The sequence below is a fragment of the Equus caballus genome, chromosome 2 (assembly GCF_041296265.1).
Source record: "Equus caballus isolate H_3958 breed thoroughbred chromosome 2, TB-T2T, whole genome shotgun sequence".
NCBI classification, from domain to species: Eukaryota; Metazoa; Chordata; class Mammalia; order Perissodactyla; family Equidae; genus Equus; species Equus caballus.
The window spans coordinates 123,333,543-123,354,212 of record NC_091685.1 but is presented as its reverse complement, the minus strand read 5'-3'; the positions used below and the strand labels follow the sequence as shown (position 1 = coordinate 123,354,212).

The 20,670-nt window shown below is 41.1% G+C and overlaps 1 long non-coding RNA gene across 1 annotated transcript in view; it reads right to left on the bottom strand.

Annotated features, from left to right (window-relative positions):
• LOC111772598 (uncharacterized) overlaps nt 1–20,614 on the bottom strand; it is a 49,854-nt gene extending 29,240 nt beyond the window's left edge. Inside the window, exons 1-2 of the long non-coding RNA XR_002806599.2 lie at nt 20,347–20,614; nt 17,942–18,065 (exon numbers count right to left, since the gene is read on the bottom strand). This is a non-coding gene — a long non-coding RNA (uncharacterized lncRNA). The remainder of the gene's footprint in view (nt 1–17,941; nt 18,066–20,346) is intronic.
• Nucleotides 20,615–20,670: the final 56 nt, after the last annotated feature.

Sequence of the window (20,670 nt, the reverse complement as noted above, 5' to 3'; positions counted from 1 at the left end):
ATTAAAACCACAAGAGGGATATTTCCTTCAAGTACTATTTTTAAAATAAGGTGATAACCTTCAATTAATGGACCTGTAAACAAACTGGATTGTGCTATTTTTCCTGCCCTTGGATTTAAGGTGAAAAATAATTCACAGCAATATAAAGCCACTCGTGGGGGGAAAAATCAGTTACGCACTCAATGATTCTGATTCTCCATGTTCACAAGGGGACAAAATCATTAATTCTTCAAGAAAAGCAAAGTCCTTTCTGTCAGTCAGTTCTGAAAGAACTGTCATCCTGATGCCCTCAGCAATGGGGCACTAGGGTGATGTCCTCAACTAGAAGTCGACAGTCATTGCAACAGTAGGTGGCAGTGAGTGTTCGTGGACCCCCTGATGAAGATGACGGCAGGACCCGCAAGACCAATTTAGTGAACGCACTTCAGTGGGGGAGGGGAGTGAGATAAACTAAGACAGCCCAAAGGGTTTGTCTTTGGATTATCGGGAAATATGATAGAGTATGGATCAGAATAGTCTTTCTGCCACCCCCACCCAGGCCTCGGATGAAATCCCTTCACAGTGATGGTCCTGTCCTCCTGTTTGAAACGTTGGTGTGCTGATTTTGCTGGCCATAGCCTCAGAGACTCCTAATCTGTGCATTGTACGGGGAACCGATGCGATGCTGCACAAACCTTGACATGTGACATTCCATTTTCTTCTAGTGAAATATATGAGGATATCAGAAGCATGATCCTGAATTCCTAATATAAGTCAGAGTGGTAGTGGACGGTGCACTGCTGTGTCTGTAGAGTGCACATTTAATTCATCTGTGGCGCCTGTGATGAGGATAGCATCTTACAGTTTTTATGCCTGACATCCATTCTTTAATCTTCACAAAGCCCTGTGAGGTGATGAGGAAACAGGTGGTGACCCCATTTTGTGGAGGAGCTGGCTCATAAGTTTTGTGTTCTCTGTTTTGCTGCCTCCTGGCCTGACTACTCTGCTCATCCTCCCCATTTGTTAGAGGTTTTGTTGTTTCGTGTTTGCGGGGGGAATTTATTCCCTCTCCCACTAGTTAGTTTGTTAAGAGGGACAGTTGCAATTTATTACATTTCAGAGGGGAGAAAAGTCAATGCTTCTAGTGCACAATGACCCTGAAAGCAAAGCATCCCCAAGTGTCTGAGCTCATGCACGTGGTGGGCTGAAGCAAACGCAGGGCAAGCGTCCCTGAGGAGCACATTTTAGTGTGCTTTAGTCTCACGTGGCGGACACAGTGGACACCACACTGCATGGGGCTTGCCTCTCAAGGTGGCTCCCAGGGACTGCTCCCGAGGGAACGTCAGGAGATGTGATGACCTGCTGTCAAAGGACAGCAGAGCTCCCAGGAAATGGAACGGGGTCTGGGGAGTCACTGTACTGGGTTGATTCTGAACTCCCCAAAGGACCGGAGCGAAGCCCAGGATTGTTTGGTCCTGCCATGAACTGGGGAGTTCCCTGTGCCAAAATCTGTCCAAACCAACATGTTTGCTTGCTCCTGGCCAAGCTTCTGGATGCACTTTACTTCAGGGCTTGTATCCAAGCGCTTCTCTCTTTTTCTTTCTAAGTTCCCTGAGTAATGTGTTTATTTTGGTAAAAAGAAAAGAAGCCACTCCTTTGAGAAGCTGCCACGTACCAGGCACTGCTCCTTGCTTTACTCTTATCTAACACAGCATGGGTGCCAGGGAGCCCCAGATGCTCCTTGCACAGCTGAGGGCACTCAGAGGGGTAAGAGCTATGTTAGGTACGTAGTTTCCGCACTGGAATTATTAACGTCTATCCAGGTCGTGCCCACCCTGACAGTTCACCAGACGTCTGAGCTCCTGAAAGCTGCACCTTAGTTCTCCTCTGAAATCTTCCCTAAAAGATACATACAAACCAACTGCCAAAATGCGAGACACAAACACTGCTTTAAGATTTTTAAAATACGGATCCTGTTTCCATAAGATAAAAGTTCCTTAAGAGGAAGGATTGTCTTAGTATTCATTTCAGTGTCTAATAAGGTTCTTATCACATACAGGATATTCAGCAATATTTGTTCAATGAATTTTTTAAAATGTCGTCTTGTGCATTTGGATTAACAGAATTCACAGAGATTCAAAGAAAAGGAAATTGCCCATCATGCCACCAAATAATTTGTTTTAAAATAATTGAAGCATTTACCAAACCATGAGATGCTTATAACTTGAAAATGTTTCAGCAGCCATCATATCATATGTATTTTGTGATATTTTGGCCAAAAATATGGATTGAAAAATGAAGGCTGAAGTGGGAAATCCAAAGACTCTGGACTCGGCCCCTGGGTGTAATTCCTAAGGCAGTTGCTTCCCAAACATCCAACCTTGGACAAATCTCTCTCAGCTTCTGAGGCCATCATGTCCCCTCTGACATGCGAGTGAAGAAGCCTGCCTCCAGCTTCACGGTGACAGTCAGAGACGGGGTGTAGCGAGAGACTGCCTGACTCATGTCAATATATGATAAAGTCGAATCAGAAAATAAATTCACAGGATTTTTAAAATGTTTTTATTGTAAGGCATTTGAGAATTCTTAAATTGTAAGAATTGAAGAATTTTTAAATGAAACATTTTCTACTTAATACAAGATAGGAATATTTGTCATGTTGGACAAGCTTTTGGATTTCATTTGAGAACAACGTCAGGTGTTTAGGCTTATGTTTCCAAAGGCCCCACTCTGCCTACCTTTCCCACATTTTGTACACTAATCAGATACACGAATTGTCTTGCTGTATCTCTCAGAAACATCCAGAAAAGCGAGCAATGAATTGCTAGTGTGGAAATATTTTTTTTCTAATTAAAAAAAGACAGTTGATTTAAAAAGGTCAACTGTGGTTCACTTTGGCCCTGCTGCCCTTGATCATGGAATTAGGAGTGGTCATTTTATCCCAGTCATAAGTAGCTACAGCTGGTCCATCATGGTGTCATATCTGATATAATGTCGTACCACCAACAAAGTTACTAGATTTCACCAGTAACTAAGTTAGTGAGCTGACTTTTGAATGACTTGCCTACGTATTGCAGGGGACATCAGAATTTGGGCAAGCCTCAAAGGGTCTTGAGATTAATATATAACAAGGAGAGTTAAGTGTAAAAGCAGAAAAAGTTGTTAAAGGCCATTTTGCTATGCAACAACCTTCCTAAGAGAAGTGATGAGAAATCTGCTGCTGGAACTATTAAAATGAAATTGCCCAAACAGGAAAATTCACAAATATATGGAAATTAACCAACGGGTCAAAGAAGAAATCACAAAGGAAATTCAAAAATACCTTGAGACAAATGACAATGAAGACACAGCATACCAAAACATATGCAATACAGTGAAAGCAGTGCTGAGAGGGAAATTTATAATTATAGGTGATACACTAAAAAAAAAAAAAAAGATTTTAAATCAATAACCTCACTGTACATCTTAAGAACCTAGAAAATGAAGAGCAAACTAAACCCAAAACTAGTGGATGGAAGGAAATAAAGGTTAGAGCAGAGATAAATAGAGAACAGAAAAACAACAGAAATTAATGAAGCCAACAGTTGGTTCTTTGAAAAGAGCAACAGGTTTGACAAACCTTTAGCTAAATTGACTAAGAAAAAGAAAGAGAAGACTCAAATTACAAAAACAGAATGAAAGTGGCAACATTATTGCTGATTTTACAGGAATAAAAAAGATTATAAGAGAATACTATGAATAATTGCATGAAAACAAAGTGAATAACCTAGATGGAAGGGACCAATTCCTGGAAACATGAAGCCAACTGGTCATGCATCATGAAGAAATGGAAAATTTGAGTAGACCTATAACTAATAAAGAGAATTGAATCAGTAATCAATAACCTCCCAACAAAGAAAAACCCTGGACCACATGGCTACTATGATGAATTCTACCAAATATTTAAAGAAGAATCAACACCAATCTTTCTCAAACTCTTCCAGAAAATTGAAGAGGAGAGAATACTTACTCATTCTATGAGGCCAGAATTACCCTGACACCAAAGCCAAAGACACTACAAGAAAAGGAAACTTCAGACCAATATCCCTTATGAATATTGATACAAAAATCCCCAACAAAATATTAGCAAAACTGAATTCAGCAGAGTATTAAAAGGATTATGCACCATGACCCAGTGGGATTTATTCCTGGAATGCAAGGATGGTCCAATATATGAAAATCAATATAATATTGCTACATTAATAGAATGAAAAAGGGAAAAATGATCATTTCAATTGATGCAGAAAAAGCATTTGACAAAATCCAACACCCTGTTTGATGATTAAAACACTCAACAAACTACAGTAAAAGGAAACTACCTCAACACAGTAAAGGCTATATATGGAAAATCCCACAGTTAATATCACACTCAATGCTTTTCCTCTAAGATCAGGAAGAAGACAAGGATGCCCACTTTCGCCACTTCTATTCAACATAGTATTGGAAGTTCTAGCCGGAACAATTAGGCAAGAAAAAGAAAGAAAAGGCATCTAAATTGGAAAAGTAATATTAACTCTGTTCACAAATGGTATGATCTTATCTGTAGAAAATGCTAAAGATTCCACACACATACATAAAACTGTTAGCTCTAATAAATGAATTTAGCAAAGTTGCAGGATACAAAAATCAACACCAAGAATCAGTCACATTTCTATATATTCCCAATGAACAATTTGAAAAGGAAATTAAGAAAACAATCCAATTTACAATAGCATCAAAAAGAATAAAATAGGAATAAATTTAACCAAGGAAGTGAAAGACTTGTATACTAAAAAGTACAAAACATTACTGAAAGAAATTAAGACCTAAATAAATGGGAAGACATCCCATGTTCATGGACTGGAAGAGTTAATATTGTTACGATGACAATATGACCCAAAGTGACCTACCGATTCAATGCAATCCCTATTAAAATCTCAATGGTATTTTTTACAGAAATAGAGAAACCTGCCCCAAAGTTCATATGAAATCCCAAGGCACCAAAACAATAGCTAAATTTTTTGTCAGTATAGGCAGATTTGCCAGAATAGCCAAAAACAATCTTGAAAAAGAAGAAATAGTTGGAGATCTCACACTTCCTGATTCTAAAATTTTCTATAAAGGTACAGTAGTCAAAACCACGTACTGACATAAAGATGGACATATAGAACAGCGGAATAGAATGGAGAGCCCAGAAATAAACCCTCGCATATATGGACAGTTGATTTTTTTTTTTTATTGAGGTCATAATAGTTTATAACATTGTGAAATTTCAGCAGTATATTATTATTTGTCAGTCACCATATAAATGTGCCCCTTCACCCCTTATGCCCACCCCTTAACCCCCTTCCACTCTGGTAACCACTGCTCTGTTCTCTTTGTCTATGTGTTAATCTTTCACATATGAGTGAAATCATATATGTTTGTCTCTCTCAGTCTGGCTTATTTCGCTTAACATAATAGCCTCAAGGTCCATCTATGCTGTTCTGAATGGGACGATTTTGTCTTTTTTTATGACTGAGTAGTATTCCATTGTATATATAGGTACCACTTCTTCTTTATCCAGTTATCAGTTGATGAGCACTTGGGTTGCTTCCACTTCTTGGCTATTGTGAATAGTGCTTCAGTGAACACAGGGGTGCATAAATCTCTCTGAATTGTTGATTTCAAGTTCTTTGGATAAATACTCAGTAGTGGGATAGGTGGGTCATATGGTAGTTCTATTTTTAACTTTTTGAGAAATCTCCATACTGTTTTCCATAGTGGCTACATCAGTTGGCATTCCCACCAGCAGTGTATGAGGGTTCCCTTTTCTCCACATCCTCTCCAACGTTTGTAAATTTTTGTCTTGGTGATTATAGCCATTCTAACAGGTTTAAGGTGATATCTTACTGTAGTTTTGATTTGCATTTCCCTGATAATTAGTGATGCTGAACATCTTTTCATGTGCCTATTGGCCATCTGTGTATCTTTGGAGAAATGTCTGTTCATATCCTCTGCCCATTTTTTGATGAGGTTGTTTGGTTTTTGTTGTTGTTGTTAAGTTGTGTGAGTTCTTTATATATTTTGGACATTATCCCCTTGTCAGATATATGATTTGCAAATATTTTCTCCCAGTTGGTGGGTTGTCTTTTCATTTTGTTCCTGGTTTCCTTTGTCTTGCAGAAGCTCTTTAGTCTGACAAAGTTCCACTTGTTTATTTTTTTCTTTTATTTCTCTTGCCTGAATAGACATGGTATTCAAAAAGATCCTTCTAAGACTTATATCAGAGTGTACTGCCTATATTTTCTTCAAGGAGTTTTATGGTTTCATATATTACCTTTAAGACTTTGATCCATTTTGAGTTAATTTTTGTGTATGGGAAGACATAATGGTCTACTTTCATTCTTTTGCATGTGATTGTACAGTTTTCCCAACACCATTTACTGAAGAGACTTTCCTTTCTCCATTGTATGTTCTTAGCTCATTGTCAAAGATTAGCTGTCCATAGGGGTGTGGATTTATTTCTGGTCTTTCAAGTCTGTTCCATTGATCTGTGTGTCTGTTTTTGTACCAGCACCATTCTGATTTGGTTACTATAGCTTTGTAGTATATTTTGAAGTCAAGGGTTGTGATGCCTCCATCTTTGTTCTTTTTTCTCAGGACCTCTTTAGCTATTTGGGCTCTTTTGTTGCCCCATATGAATTTTAGGATTCTTTGTTCTATCTCTGTGAAGAATGTCATTGGGATTCTGACTGGGATTGCATTGAATCTGTAGATTGCTTTAGGTAGTATGGACATCTTAACTATATTTACTCTTGCAATCCATGTGCATGGAATATCTTTCTATTCTTTTATTTTCTAATTTTTATTGAGTTAATGATAGGTTACAATCTTATGAAATTTCAGCTGTACATTATTGTTTGTCAGTCGTGTTATAAGTGCACCCTTTCACCCTTTGTGCCCACTCCCCACCCCACCTTTTCCCCAGTAGTCTGTTTTCCCCTACTAATCTGTTCTCTTTGTCTGCATTTTTAAATTCCTCATATGAGTGGAGTCATACAGAGATTGTCCTTCTCTATCTGGCTTATTTCACTTAACATAATTCCCTCAGGGTCCATCCATGTTGTTGCAAATGGGACGATTTTGTTCTTCTTTATGGCTGAGTAGTATTCCATTGTGTGTATATACACACCACATCTTCTTTATCCAATCATCAGTTGATGGGCACTTAGGTTGCTTCCACATCTTGGCTATTGTAAATAATGCTGCAGTGAACATTGGGGTGCATGGGACTTTTGGAATTGCTGATTTCAATCTCTTTGGATAGATACCCAGTAGTGAGATAGCTGGATCGTATGGTAGTTCTATTTTTAATTTTTTGAGGAATCTCCATACTGTTTTCCATAGTGGCTGCACCAGTTTGCATTCCCACCAACTGTGTATGAGGGTTCCTTTTTCTCCACAACCTCTCCAACATTTTTTACTATTTGTTTTGGTTATTTTTGTCATTCTAATGGGTGTAAGGTGATATCTTAGTGTAGTTTTGATTTGCATTTCCCTGATGATCAGTGATGATGAACATCTTTTCATGTGCCTATTGGCCATCTGTATATCTTCTTTGGAGAAATGTCTGTTCATGTCTCCTGCCCATTTTTTGATCGCATTGTTTGATTTTTTGTTGTTGAGTTGTGTGAGTTCTTTATATATTATGGATATTAACCCTTTGTTGGATGTATGACTTGCAAATATTTTTTCCCAGTTAGTGGGGTTTTTTTTTGTTTCAATCCTGTCTTCCTTTGCCTTGAAGAAGCTCTTTAGTCTGATGAAGTCCCATTTGTTTATTCTTTCTATTGTTTCCCTTGTCTGAGAAGACATGGTGTCCGAAAAGGTCCTTTTAATCCTGATGTCAAAGAGTGTACTGCCTACATTTTCTTCTAGAAGCCTTATGGTTTCAGGTCTTACCTTTAGGTCTTTGATTCACTTTGAGTTTATTTTGGTGAATGGTGAAAAAGAATGGTCAATTTTCATTCTTTTACATGTGGCTGTCCAGTTTTCCCAGCGCCATTTGTTGAAAAGACTTTCTTTTTCCCTTGTATGCCCTCAGCTCCTTTGTCAAAAATTAGCTGTCCTTAGACGTGTGGTTTTATTTCTGGGCTTTCAATTCGGTTCCATTGATCTGTGCACCTGTTTTTGTACCAGTACCATGCTGTTTTGATTACTGTAGCTTTCTAGTATGTTTTGAAGTCAGGGATTGTGATGCCGCCAGCTTTGTTCTTTTTTCTCAGGATTACTGTAGCAATTCAGGGTCTTTTGTTGCCCCATATGAATTTTAGGATTCTTTGTTCTATTTCTGTAAAGAATGTCATTGGGATTCTGATTGGGATTGTGTTGAATCTGTAGATCTGTAGATTGCTTTAGGTAGAATGGACATTTTAACTATGTTTATTCTTCCAATCCAAGTACATGGAATGTCTTTCCATCTCTTTATGTCATCATCCATTTCTTTCAGAAAAGCCTTGCAGTTTTCGTCGTATAGGTCTTTCACCTCCTTAGTTAAATTCACCCCGAGGTATTTTATTCTTTTTGTAGTGATTGTGAATGGTATTGTGTTCTTGAGTTCTTTTTCTGTTAGTTATTAGAGTATAGAAATGCTACTTATTTATGTAACTTGATCTTATACCCTGCAACTTTGCTGTAGTTGATTATTTCTAAAAGTTTTCCAATGGATTCTTTGGGGTTTTCTATATATAGGATCATGTCATCTGCAAACAGCGAGAGTTTCACTTCTTCCCTCCCTATTTGGATTCCTTTTATTCCTTTCTCTTGCCTAATTGCTCTGGCCAGGACCTCCAGTACTATGTTAAATAAGAGTGGTGATAGAGGGCATCTTTGTCTCATTCCTGTTTTCAGGGGGATGGCGCTCAGTTTTTGCCCATGGAGTATGATGTTGGCTGTGGGTTTGTCATATATGGCCTTTATTATGTTGAGGTAATTCCCTTCTATCCCCATTTTTTTCAGAGTTTTTATCATAAATGCTGTTGGATCTTGTCAAATGCTTTCCCTGCATCTATTGAGATGATCATGTGGTTTTTATTCCTCAATTTGTTGATGTGGTGTATCACGTTGATTGCTTATTTGAGATTTTTCTAGTTTGTTAAGGTTGGCCTCTATTGCTATGAATTTCCCTCATAGGACTGCTTTAGCTACATCCCATATGGGTTGGCATGGTGTATTTTCATTTTCGTCTGTCTCCAGATATTTTTTGATTTCTCCTTTAATTTCTTCATTGATCCATTGATTATTCAGTAGCATGTTGTTTAGTCTCCACATATTTGTCACTTTCCCAGCTTTTTTCTTATAGTTGATTTCTAGTTTCATAGCATTATGGTCAGAAAAGATGCTTGATGTGATTTCAGTCCTCTTAAATTTATTGAGGCTTGGCTTGTTTCCCAACATTCAGTCTATCCTTGAGAATATTCCCTGCGCACTTGAGAAGAATGTATATTCTGCTGGTTTTGGATGGAATATTCTGTATGTATCTATTAAGTCCATCTGGTCTCGTTTTTCATTTAATTCAACTATTTCCTTGTGACTTTCTGGATGATCTATCCATTGATGTAAGTGGGGTGTTAAGGTCCCCTGCTATTATTGTGTTGTTCCTAATATCTCCTTTTAGGTTTGTTAATAGTTATACTTTGGTGCTCCTGTGTTAGGTGCATATATATTCATAAGTGTTGTGTCTTCTTGGTGGAGTGTCCCTTCTATCATTATTTACTGCCTCTTTTTCTCTCTTTACCTGTTTTATCTTTTTTTTTTTAAGATTTTTTTAATTTTCCTTTTTCTCCTCAAAGCCCCCTGGTACATAGTTCTGTTTTTTTTTAGTTGTGGGTCCTTCTAGTTGTGGCATGTGGGATGCCGCCTCAGCATGGCTTGATGTGCTGTGCCATGTCCATGCCCAGGATTCGAACTGGTGAAACCCTGGACCACCGAAGCAGAGCGTGCAAACTTAACCACTCAGCCACTAGGCTGGCCTCTACCTGTTTTATTTTGAAGTCTACTTTGTCTGATATAAGTATAGCAACACCTGCTTTCTTTTGTTTGCCATTAGATTGGAGTGTCTTCTTCCATCCCTTCACTCTGAGCCTATGTTTGTCTTCAGAGCTGAGATGTGTTTCCTGGAGGCAGCATATTGTTGGATCTTGCTTTTTCTTTTTTTTTTTCTTTTTTTGAGGAAGACTGGCCCTGAGCTAACATCCATGCTCATCTTCCTTTGTTTTATGTGGGAGGCCTGCCACAGCATGGCTTGGCAAGCGGTGTGTAGGTCCATACTCAGGATCTGAACCAGTGAACCCCGGGCCACTGAAGCAGAATGTGCAAACTTAACCACTGCACGACCAGGCTGGGCCTGGGTCTTGTTTTTTAATCCATCCCGCCACTCTGTGTTTTTTGATTGGAGCATTCAATCCACTTACATCTAGAGTGCTTATTGATATATGAGGACTTAATGCTGCCACTTTATCACTCATTTTCTGGTTGTTCTGTGTTTTCCTTGTTTCTCATCCTGTGTATTTCAGACTGCCAGTTCAGTTTGGCAGTTCTCTATGATGGTTTTCTCAGTTTCCTCTTTATTTATCATATGTGTCTCTGTTCTGATTATTCATTTAGTGGCTACCATGAGGTTTGTATAAAAAATCTCGTAGGTGAGATAGTCCATTTTCTGATATCCTCTTATTTCCTTGGTCTAAGCCAATTCCAATTCCTCCTCCCCTTCTAGATTATTGTTTTCACAACTTATTCCATCTTGTCTTGTGAGTTTGTGGTTAAAATGATGAGATTATAGTTATTCTTGACGTTTTCCTTCCCTTTATCTTCTATGTTATAATTAAGTGTTTGCTAATGTGTTCTGATAGACAGCTGCAATTTTCTGATTTTGCCTATTTATCTCCTTGCTCGAGGTTTTGTAAACCCTTTCTTTTTTATTTTTCAGGTATGAGGGACTTCTTGATCATTTCTTGTAGGGGGTGGGGGGTCTTGTGGTGATGAACTCCCTCAGCTTTTGTTTATCTGGGAACGTTTTTTTTCTCCATCTCGTCTGAAGGATATTTTCACTGGACAGAGTATTCTAGGCTGAAAGTTTTTGGCTTTCAGAATTTTGAATATATCATTCCACTCTCTCCTCGCCTGTAAGGTTTCTGCTGAGAAATCCACTGAGAGCCTGATAGGGGTTCCTTTGTAAGTTATTTTCATCTGCCTTTCTGCCTTTAATATTTTTCTTTGTCATTAACTTTTGCCAGTTTTACTACTATATGCCTTGGAGAAGCTCTTTTTACATTGATGTAATTAGGAGTTCTATTAGCTTATTTTACTTGTATTTCCAGCTTCTTCCCCAGGTTTGGGAAGTTCTCAGTTACTATTTCTTTGAAGAAGCTTTCTGCCCCATTCTCCCGCTTCCTCCCTCTTGAATACCCATAATCCTTAGGTTGCATTTCCTAATTGAGTGGGATATTTCTCAGAGAATTTCTTCAATTCTTTTTAGTCTTAGTTCTCTCTCCTTCTCCATCTGAAGCATTTCTATATTTGTGTCCTCCAGATTGCTAATTCTGTCCTCCATAATGTCAGCTCTGTTAATTCTCAGACTGCAGATTTTTCTTTATCTCATCCAATATGTTTTTCATCTCCAACATTTCTGATTGGTTTTTCTTTATAGTTTCAATCAATTGTGAAGAATTCCCTCTGTTCATTAATTTTGTTCCTGATTTCGTTGAACTGTTTATCTGAATTTTCTTGTAACTTGACTTTTTTATGATAACTATTTTGAAATTCTTTATCATTTAGATTGTAAATTTCTGTGACTTCAGTAGTGATTTCTGGGTTTTTGTCCCTTTCTTTCTTGTCTGGAGTATTGATATATTTCCTAGTACTATTTTATGGGGTAGATTTGTGCTTTCGCATGGTGGTAGTATCTGGTTGCAGATGCCACCTGCCACCACTGGTGGGGGGGGGGGGGCGGTCAGCAGCTGTGTATTCTGAGCCCATGTGACCCATGGTGTCTGTGCTTGTCCTTTGGAATCTGTGCTGACAGGGCCCATGTTCAATTGCCTGCTCGCAGCTGCTGCTTTCCTAAGGTATGCACAGGTGCTCTGGCTGACTGGGCTAGCTGGAATGCCAGGCGGGGGTAGGGGCACTTTCTTTCACGTGCGTAATCCCAGGGACATTCTCACTCTGTGCTATCTGCCCTCCTGGGGTGCTGGCTTGATGAAGACACCCCCACAATACCTTAGCCTCCTCTGTGTGGGGCTTTCCCATGGGCTGTGAGGGAACTTGGAGAGCAAAGGCATTCCTATGGAGAGCTGCCCCTCCCCACTGCCTCTCAGAGCCACAAACAGTCCCATGCCCTTGGTCACTGCCAGGGAGGGAGAGGAGATCCCCTTACTTCCTGCCTCTTCCTCCTGGGGGGTCCAGCACCTCACCCTAAGGTGAATGGATGCATGGGTCTCTCAGACATCTTTTGTGATGTGTGAATATCCTCTGTTGGTTTGTGAATGGCCTTTTCATTGTAACTTAGGGGGGACATTCTGAAGGAAGAGCCCACTCTGACATGATGGTGACATCACTCTCCTGGTCAATTGATTTTTGACAAAAGTGCCAAGACCACTCAATGGGGCAAGGACAGTGTTTTCAACAAATAGTGCTGGGCAAACTGGATATCCACATGCAAAATAATGAAGTTGGACCTTTATTGTACACCACATACAAAAATTAACTAAAAAATGGATCAAAGACATAAATTTAAGAGCTAAAAATATAGAACTCTTAGAAGAAAACATAGGTGAAAATCTTCATGACCTTGAATTGGGCAATGGTTTCTTAAGCATGACACCAAAATCACAGGCAATAAAGGAAAAATAGATAAATTGCACTTAATCAAAATAAAAACCTTTGTGCATCAAAGGACACTATCAAAAGAGTGAAAAGACAATCACAAAATGGGAGAAAATATTTGCAATTCATATATCTGGAATTGTATCCAGAATGTATAAAGAACTCATACAACTCAACAATAACAAAACAACTCAATTCAAAAATGAGCAAAGAATTTGAATAGACATTTCTCTAAAGAATACATACAACTGGCCAATAAGCATATGAAAAGAGGCTCAGTGATAGTCATTAGAAAAATGTAAATCAAGGCCACAATGAGATACCACTCCACACCCATTAGGATGGCTATTATGACGGGGGAAGAAAAGCAACAGAAAATAGCAATTGTTGGTGAGGATGTAGAGGAATTGGACCCCTCGTCATCACTGGTGGGGATGTAGAATGGCACAGCTGCTGCAGAAAACAGTTTGGTGATTCCTCAAGAAGTTGAACATGCCATTACTATATGATTCAGAAATTCCACCCCTAATAAGATACCCCAAAGAATTGAAAGCAGGGGCTCAAACAAATATTTGTACACCAGTGTTCACATTAGCCATTAGAATTAGCAGCATTATTCACAATAGCCAAAAGTGGAAACAATCCAAATGTCCATCGATGGATGAATGGATAGACATAATTAGTATATACATACAATGGAATATTACTCAGCTATGAAAAGGAAAGAAATTCTGACACATGCTACAACATGGATGAACCTTAAAAACATTATGCTAAGTGAAATAAGCCAGACACCAAAGGACAAATAATGTATGATTCCATTTATAGAAGGTATCTGGAATTGGTAATTCAGAGAGCCAGAAAGTGGAAGTACCAGGGGCTGGGGAAGATGGGGGGTTATTGTTTAATGGGTACACAGTTTCTGTTTAGGATGATGAAAAAGTTCTGGAAATAGATAGTAGTGGTAGTTATACAATGTTGTAAATGTATTTAATGCCACCAAATTGTACATTAAAAATGGTTAAATTGGTAAATTTTGTGTCATGTGAATTTCATCACAATAAATAAAAAACAACCCCGCCATATTTATTCCAGCACTATTTGTAATAGAAACTAAAAATAACCTATATATTTATTAACAGAGGATTGGCTAAGAAATTGTGGCAGATTTACGTGGATTTCTTAGTGGTCTTGGTTTCACCTCTGCCCTTTTACAGAGCAGCCAAAGTGATAAGATAACACAAACTGGATGATGGTTTCCTTCTCAAAAATGCTTCAATGGCTCACCATCTCACAGAGTCAGAGCCTGTCTCCACCATGCCCTCCTGGCCACCTCTTTGGTTTCATCTCTTCCACCCCTCCCCTGCCTCCTCACCCCAGCCACATGGCTCCTTGTTCCTGGAAAACTCCTGCACAATTCAGCCTCAGGGCCTTTGCACTGTTTCCTCTATCTGCACTGCTCTCACCAGGTGTCTGCAAGCCTTCCATCGGGTGATCAGCTCAGTATTGGAGAGAGGCCTTCCCCAAACACCTGATATAAGACAGCACCCGCTACACACACACACACACACGGATGGCAATCCCTACCAGCCTCCCTGTGTGCCTTGTTTCCTCCATGGTACTTATCGCTAACTGACACATACACCTTTGTTCATCTTCTCTCTGTCTTCTCCCCCCAGAGAATAAGCGCCTTGAAGGGCAACACCTGTTCTGTTCACAGCGTGTCCCCAGTGCTGAAAGCAGTGCACAGCACTCAGTGCTCAGAAAATGTTTATTGAGTGAATGAGTCCACTCAGTGAAACACCTGACGGCTATCAAAAAAGGATGAAGCAGATCACTACTCTCTCACCCAGCAAGATTCTCAACATTGAGAATTCACACCGCTGAGTGAAAAGAGCAGGTGAGTGAACCAAAAGCACAGTATGATGCCACTTACAGGGGAAAATCTATGAAAGTGTGCAAGAAACCTGAGAGGATACAGATCACACTTTTTTTTTTTTTTAAGGAAGATTAGCCCTGAGCTAACATCCACCGCCAATCCTTCTCTTTTTGCTGAGGAAGACTGGCCCTGAACTAATATCCATGCCCATCTTCCTCTACTTTATATGTGGGACGCCTGCCACAGCATGGCTTGCCAAGCAGTATGTAGGTCCACACCCAGGATCTGAACCAAGGAACCCTAGGCCACTGAAGCGGAATGTGCGAACTTAACTGCTGCACCACAGGGCCAGCCCCTACAGATCACACATTTAACAGAGATTATGTCCAAGAAGTGGAAAGGCAAAGCTCACCCATGTGCACATGTGTACTTTTTCATGTAACGATAGTCTGAGTACCAATTCCATTTCTCAGTATTTATCCTACTGAAGTCATCAAAGATGTAAATATCACAGTATTGTTCATAACAGTGAAAAAATTGAAAATCGCCTGTGTGTTGACAACAGGATGTTGGTCAGGTAAATTTTGAAATATTCCTAACCAATAGACTAGATTTTTAAAATCCAGAGGTCAGCAAATAATGGCCTGCAGCCTAAGTCCAGCTGTTGTCTTTTCTTTATAAATAAAGTTTTACTGAAATATGGCCATGTCCATTTATTTACATATTGTCCACGGCTACCTCCCACTCCCACGGCAGAGCTGTACCACTGGGACAGACACCATATGGCCCACAGAGCCTATGCTACTTCCTGGAAATGTGGCTGAATGCCTGGACTAGAATATAGTAATTAAAAATGATTTATGGGAAAACAACGTGGAAAATTTTAATGATATACATTTATTACATATGTGAATATTGTAAATGAAAGTATTTATAAAGATTAAAAATATCAGACACATAAAAAAGACTGAAAGGATACATACAGGAATATTACAAATTATGTCTGAGTGGAAAAAATAAAAAGGTGGTTATTATTTCCTCCTTTACAGTTTCTTGCAACTTCAAATTTTCTACAAAAACTATGTGTTACTATTTTTTAAAATCAGAATAAAAATGGACTTTCAAGTATCTGGTTTACTTTGAGTATGTTCTTGCCTAAAGGGAGGACTAGGTACCCTGTCCACATCCTTCCTAAACCGGATTCTTGCTCGACTTGGAAAAGAGGTTGGTCCCTTGGTCCCGAGCTGCAGCCGCAAGTCAGCGCTGTGGGACAGCTGTCCGGGCGGCCGGCACATACCTGACCTTGTGGATACACTTTATTGTTTCAGATCTTAGCGACTACACATGTCATTAATCAGGGCCAAGCGCAAAGCCCCGACAATCTACCTAAGAGGGCGGCTGTCAGGGACCATGGAAGCTCAGATTCCTTGTGTTACAGTTCGCTCCTTTCAGCACAGGAAGAAAACAAGTCACCAATGTCACCTCATAAAAAAAAAATTTTTTAAGGGTGTTTACCGCACAGAAATAAAAGCTTTTTTCACTCATTATTATAAGTAAAAGAAAGAAAGGTTAACGACTTGCCGACGCAGCAAGGTCCGGGCAGAGCTTGGCGGCTTGCACCTGCTCCTGCACCCCGGGGAGAAGGGAGCCCACGGCTCGGCCGCGCCGCGAATCATGGGAAAATCCGACATCGTCCGTCGGGCCAGGCTGCCTCCAGGGAGAGGACGGTTATTCTTTAAGAGGAATGTTACTCTTGAACCACTTTCTCTTCTATTCCTCTTTATTTACATGCTAAACTACCCCTCACTGTCGTAATAACAATACATCACCTAACTGTCACTGCGGACAGCCGCTTCACAATAGGGAGCTGTCTTCTTCACCAGGTCCTTTTCTCCCAAGATACTGGATTTTATTTTCACATTTGTGCTACTGAGATATAATTCACCTAGAGTGAAATGCACAGTTCAGTTTTTTGTGGGGCTTTTTTTTTTTTTTTTTTGGTGTTTTTGTGAGGACGGTTGGCCCTGAGCTAACACCTGTGCCAGTCTTCCTCTATTTTATGTGGGATGCTGCCACAGTGTCACCTGATGAGCTGTGCTAGGTCTGCACCTGGGATCTGAACCGGGGAACCCCAGGCCCCCAAAGCAGAGCGCGGGAAGGTAACCACTACGCCACCCAGCTGGCCCCCACAGTTCGATTTTGACAAATGCATCCACCCAGGTAGCCAACACTCTGGTCAAGATTTAGAACATTCCTAGGGCTGGCCCCGTGGCCCAGTGGTCAAGTTCACGCTCCGCTGCAGGCGGCCCAGTGTTTTGTTGGTTCGAGTCCTGGGCGCGGACATGGCACTGCTCATCAAACCACGCTGAGGTAGCGTCCCACATGCCACAACTAGAAGGACCCACAACGAAGAATATACAACTATGTACCGGAGACCTTTGGGGAGAAAAAGGAAAAAAAAATTAAAAAAAAAAAGATTTAGAACATTCCCACCCTTGAAAAATTTCTCATGTTCCTTCCCGGCCAGTCCGGCCCTCTGTTCTGGTTTCTATCACCACAGGTTACTTGTGCCTTTCTAGAAGTTCAGATAAAGGCAGTTATTCCATAGGCACTCCTTTGTGTCTGGCTTCTTCACTCAGCACGTTTTTTGAGAGTCACCATGCTGTGGGGCGTATCATCACTAACCTTTCTTATTGCCGAGCAGTAGTCTATTTTACAAATATACCAGTTTCCTCCGCCCTTGTCCTTGTTGAGGGACACCTGGACCGTTGCCAGTTTGGGCATTAAACGAAATATTTGTTCCAATGCTGGCACCACTACTTTGTCCAAATAAAAAAAAGGTCTTGGAAGTCAATTTTGTTACTTTTGAGATTCCTCCTTCCCCTGATATTTAGATTTTTCGGGGCCTCCCTCCCTCCATCTCCTCTCCAGGAAAATCATAGCACATATGTGCACCTGGAGAGGAAGGACGTGGGTAATACTGAAGACGGGCAAGTTTATTCCTTCATCACACAAGGTACAGAGGCTGAATACAGAACACAAGTTACTCTCCTGGCCGGTCTCACAATCTAGTTTTGGAGCGGCAGGTCAAGCTGCAGGGGTGAGGAAAGGGCAGCGACAGTGCCAACCTTCTGAGTTGAAGGCATTGTTAGGGCCCGACGAGAGCTGTCATCATTACAGCTGGCGCTCACTGAGCCTTACCTCCAGGCCAGGCGCTGTGCTGGTTATTTCCTCCAGCCGTTACACTGACGCAGGCACATTCTTTATCCCGATTTCAGGCAGGGCACACGGACGCTCAGAGAGCACACAGAGAAGTGCATCGACACTGTATGGAGAAGACAAAGGAGCGTACATGACGCAAGTCAGAGGAACTTAAAGGCGGTGGGGGGATTAGTTTTTAAACGGCTAGTGGAGGTGTGCAACTAAATAGTGTCAGTAGCATTTCTACTTTCTCTTTTCATTAGCATTTTGCAAATTCTTCTTAAGGCATAAGCCTTCTCGGTTCATGCTCACTGACTCTGGATGGTGTCGCGTGTGGCACTTCCCTCCCAGGGAATTACAAACCAGCTGGACAATTGTAGTTTTACAAATAGAGTAATTGAACGCCACACTTGATAACAAAATACTAAGTACTTAGATATTTTGGATATACTGTTACCAACAATTCTGGCCAAAATCCATGTGCAGCAAGAAGGATTTGAGTGGGAAAGTGAGTGGTTTAAAATTATCTTTGAGGATGCAATAAAAAAATTTTTTTTCCTCGATGCTCTGTCTTCCTTCCCCTCACTTCTTACCCCAAAGACCTTTTAGTATTCTCTCCCTTATTTTACTGCTACTGATTATTTTATTCACCTACTTAAAATAGGAAGGATGGAGCAGAAAATATTCCTTTTTCTGGCAAGAAAGCCCTGAATATAATTTGGGGGAAATTCATCCCTAAGAAGCCCTGGGTGAACTATGTGGCTTCATGTTTAGGATAGTTTGTTCATAGTAATAGGAAGAATACAGCTTTGTGTATTAGTTTCCAAGGGCTGCCATAAAAAAGTGCAGTCCTGCAGACTGCGTGGCTTAAACAACAGAAATTTCCTAGTTATGGAGGCTCAAAGTCCGAGATCAAGGTACTGGCAGGGCTGGTTTCTTCTGAGGCCTCTCTCCTTGACCTGCCCTGTGTTTTCACACGGTCTTCTGTCCGTGTCTTAATGTCCTCTTCTTATAAGGGCCCCAGTTATACAGAATTAGGATCCACTCATATGACCTCATTTTACCTTAATTACCTCTTTGAAGACACTATCTGCAAATACAGTCACATTCTGAGGTCCTGGGGGTTAGGAGACATGAACATGGGGAGAACACAGTTCAGCCCTTAACACTTCCTACCTGCCTCACAGAGCTGTTAACGAAATGAGAGGATATTTAGGAAAAAGCTATGAATGAAATTATATCCTGTACAGGAGGGTGTCTGTTACAGTTGTTACATCAGTCACACCTTCGACTATTTTTAAAACATTTGTGAATTTTAGTTGCTTGTAAGGAAAGATGTTAGTGGCTACTATTTTCGAGAGAAGCCTACGAAGAGAAGTAGATGACATGTTGAAGATCATGTCTGCAAACAAGTAGTTTAAATTTTTAAAATTCTCTAAATTCATAAAAAGGAGAAAAGTAATCTAACAATGGCTAATTATAGAAGATATGAGGTGCGGTATTTTTTGGTTAAGCTTAAGATAACTTATGAAGAGCATGGCAAGAATAATATCTGAAGAGAGTAGAACTGAAATGTAGCATATCCTCCTGGCATCACAGTTTAGAGAAAAACTAGACTGGATCACAGAATGAATAAAGAGGGCTCACCCGCTTTGGCCACACTTTCATAAGTACAGCGTGGTGTTCAAAGTTTGTGTATGGAGAACAACAAAAAGGATCAGAAATTGGGAAACAGATTTGTTCCTTATGATCAATAAAGCTGATTCATATAAAACTGACCTTTTAGTAGATAAAAACTGGTCTAATCTGGAGAATTCTATGTGTCAAGCTAACATAAAAGAGAAACCAGAGGATTTCACCTGTAGAAGACAGAGGGGAGCACCCAGGAGCCCTTATCATAGAGGAGCAAAGACTCTGTCTTCAAGTGTCACACAACTCATGCTTAATACTGCAGCCTCAGCCCTTCAGGGCTGGTCTCACAACAACCTCCTCACCCGATGAATTTTCTTCTATATTATTATCTAATTAAATCCTGCAGGCAGACTCCGGATAGGTCTCCCCTCCCCCAGCCGCGGGTACACGGGCGCGGGGCTCTGCCTCCCTCCAGGTGGGCTCCACCGGCTCGCTCAGCCCTGCACCGCCGGTCCTGTCCCAGCGTGGGCCGCCCCGACACTGCACACAGTCACATCACACCCTGCACATACATTGCACACACTGCACAGCCACCCACACACTCTGCACAAGCTCACACTCACTCTGCACATACATTGCACACACTGCACACCCACACACTCACACACACACTGCACAAGCTCACACTGCACATACATTGCGCACGCTGCACACCCGTTGCTCCCCCCCACACGAACCCCTTTGTGCACAGAAGTAACCGCGTCTTTCTTTACCCAGGCGGGTAGGGACCCTCCCAGTTCAGGGTGCAGGTGTAGGTGCAGGTGCAGGTGTGGGGCTGAGTCACCGGGGGGCCGGTGGACCCACGGTCACGCACTCGGCGGACAACGAGTGACAAGCAAATCGCCCGCCCGTCGCGGCGCCAGACCGTAGGGCCAGCGCTCCTGTTCCGGGCGGTCACGCGGACGGCCCTGGGCGGGCACGGGTCTCCGGCAGACCGTCGGCGGGCGCCGACCTCATTGGCCCGCCCTCGCCGCGCGCCGCGGCCCAGACCGCCCGGGCGGCGCGGATTGGAGCGCGCGGGGCCCGGGCGGCGCGGA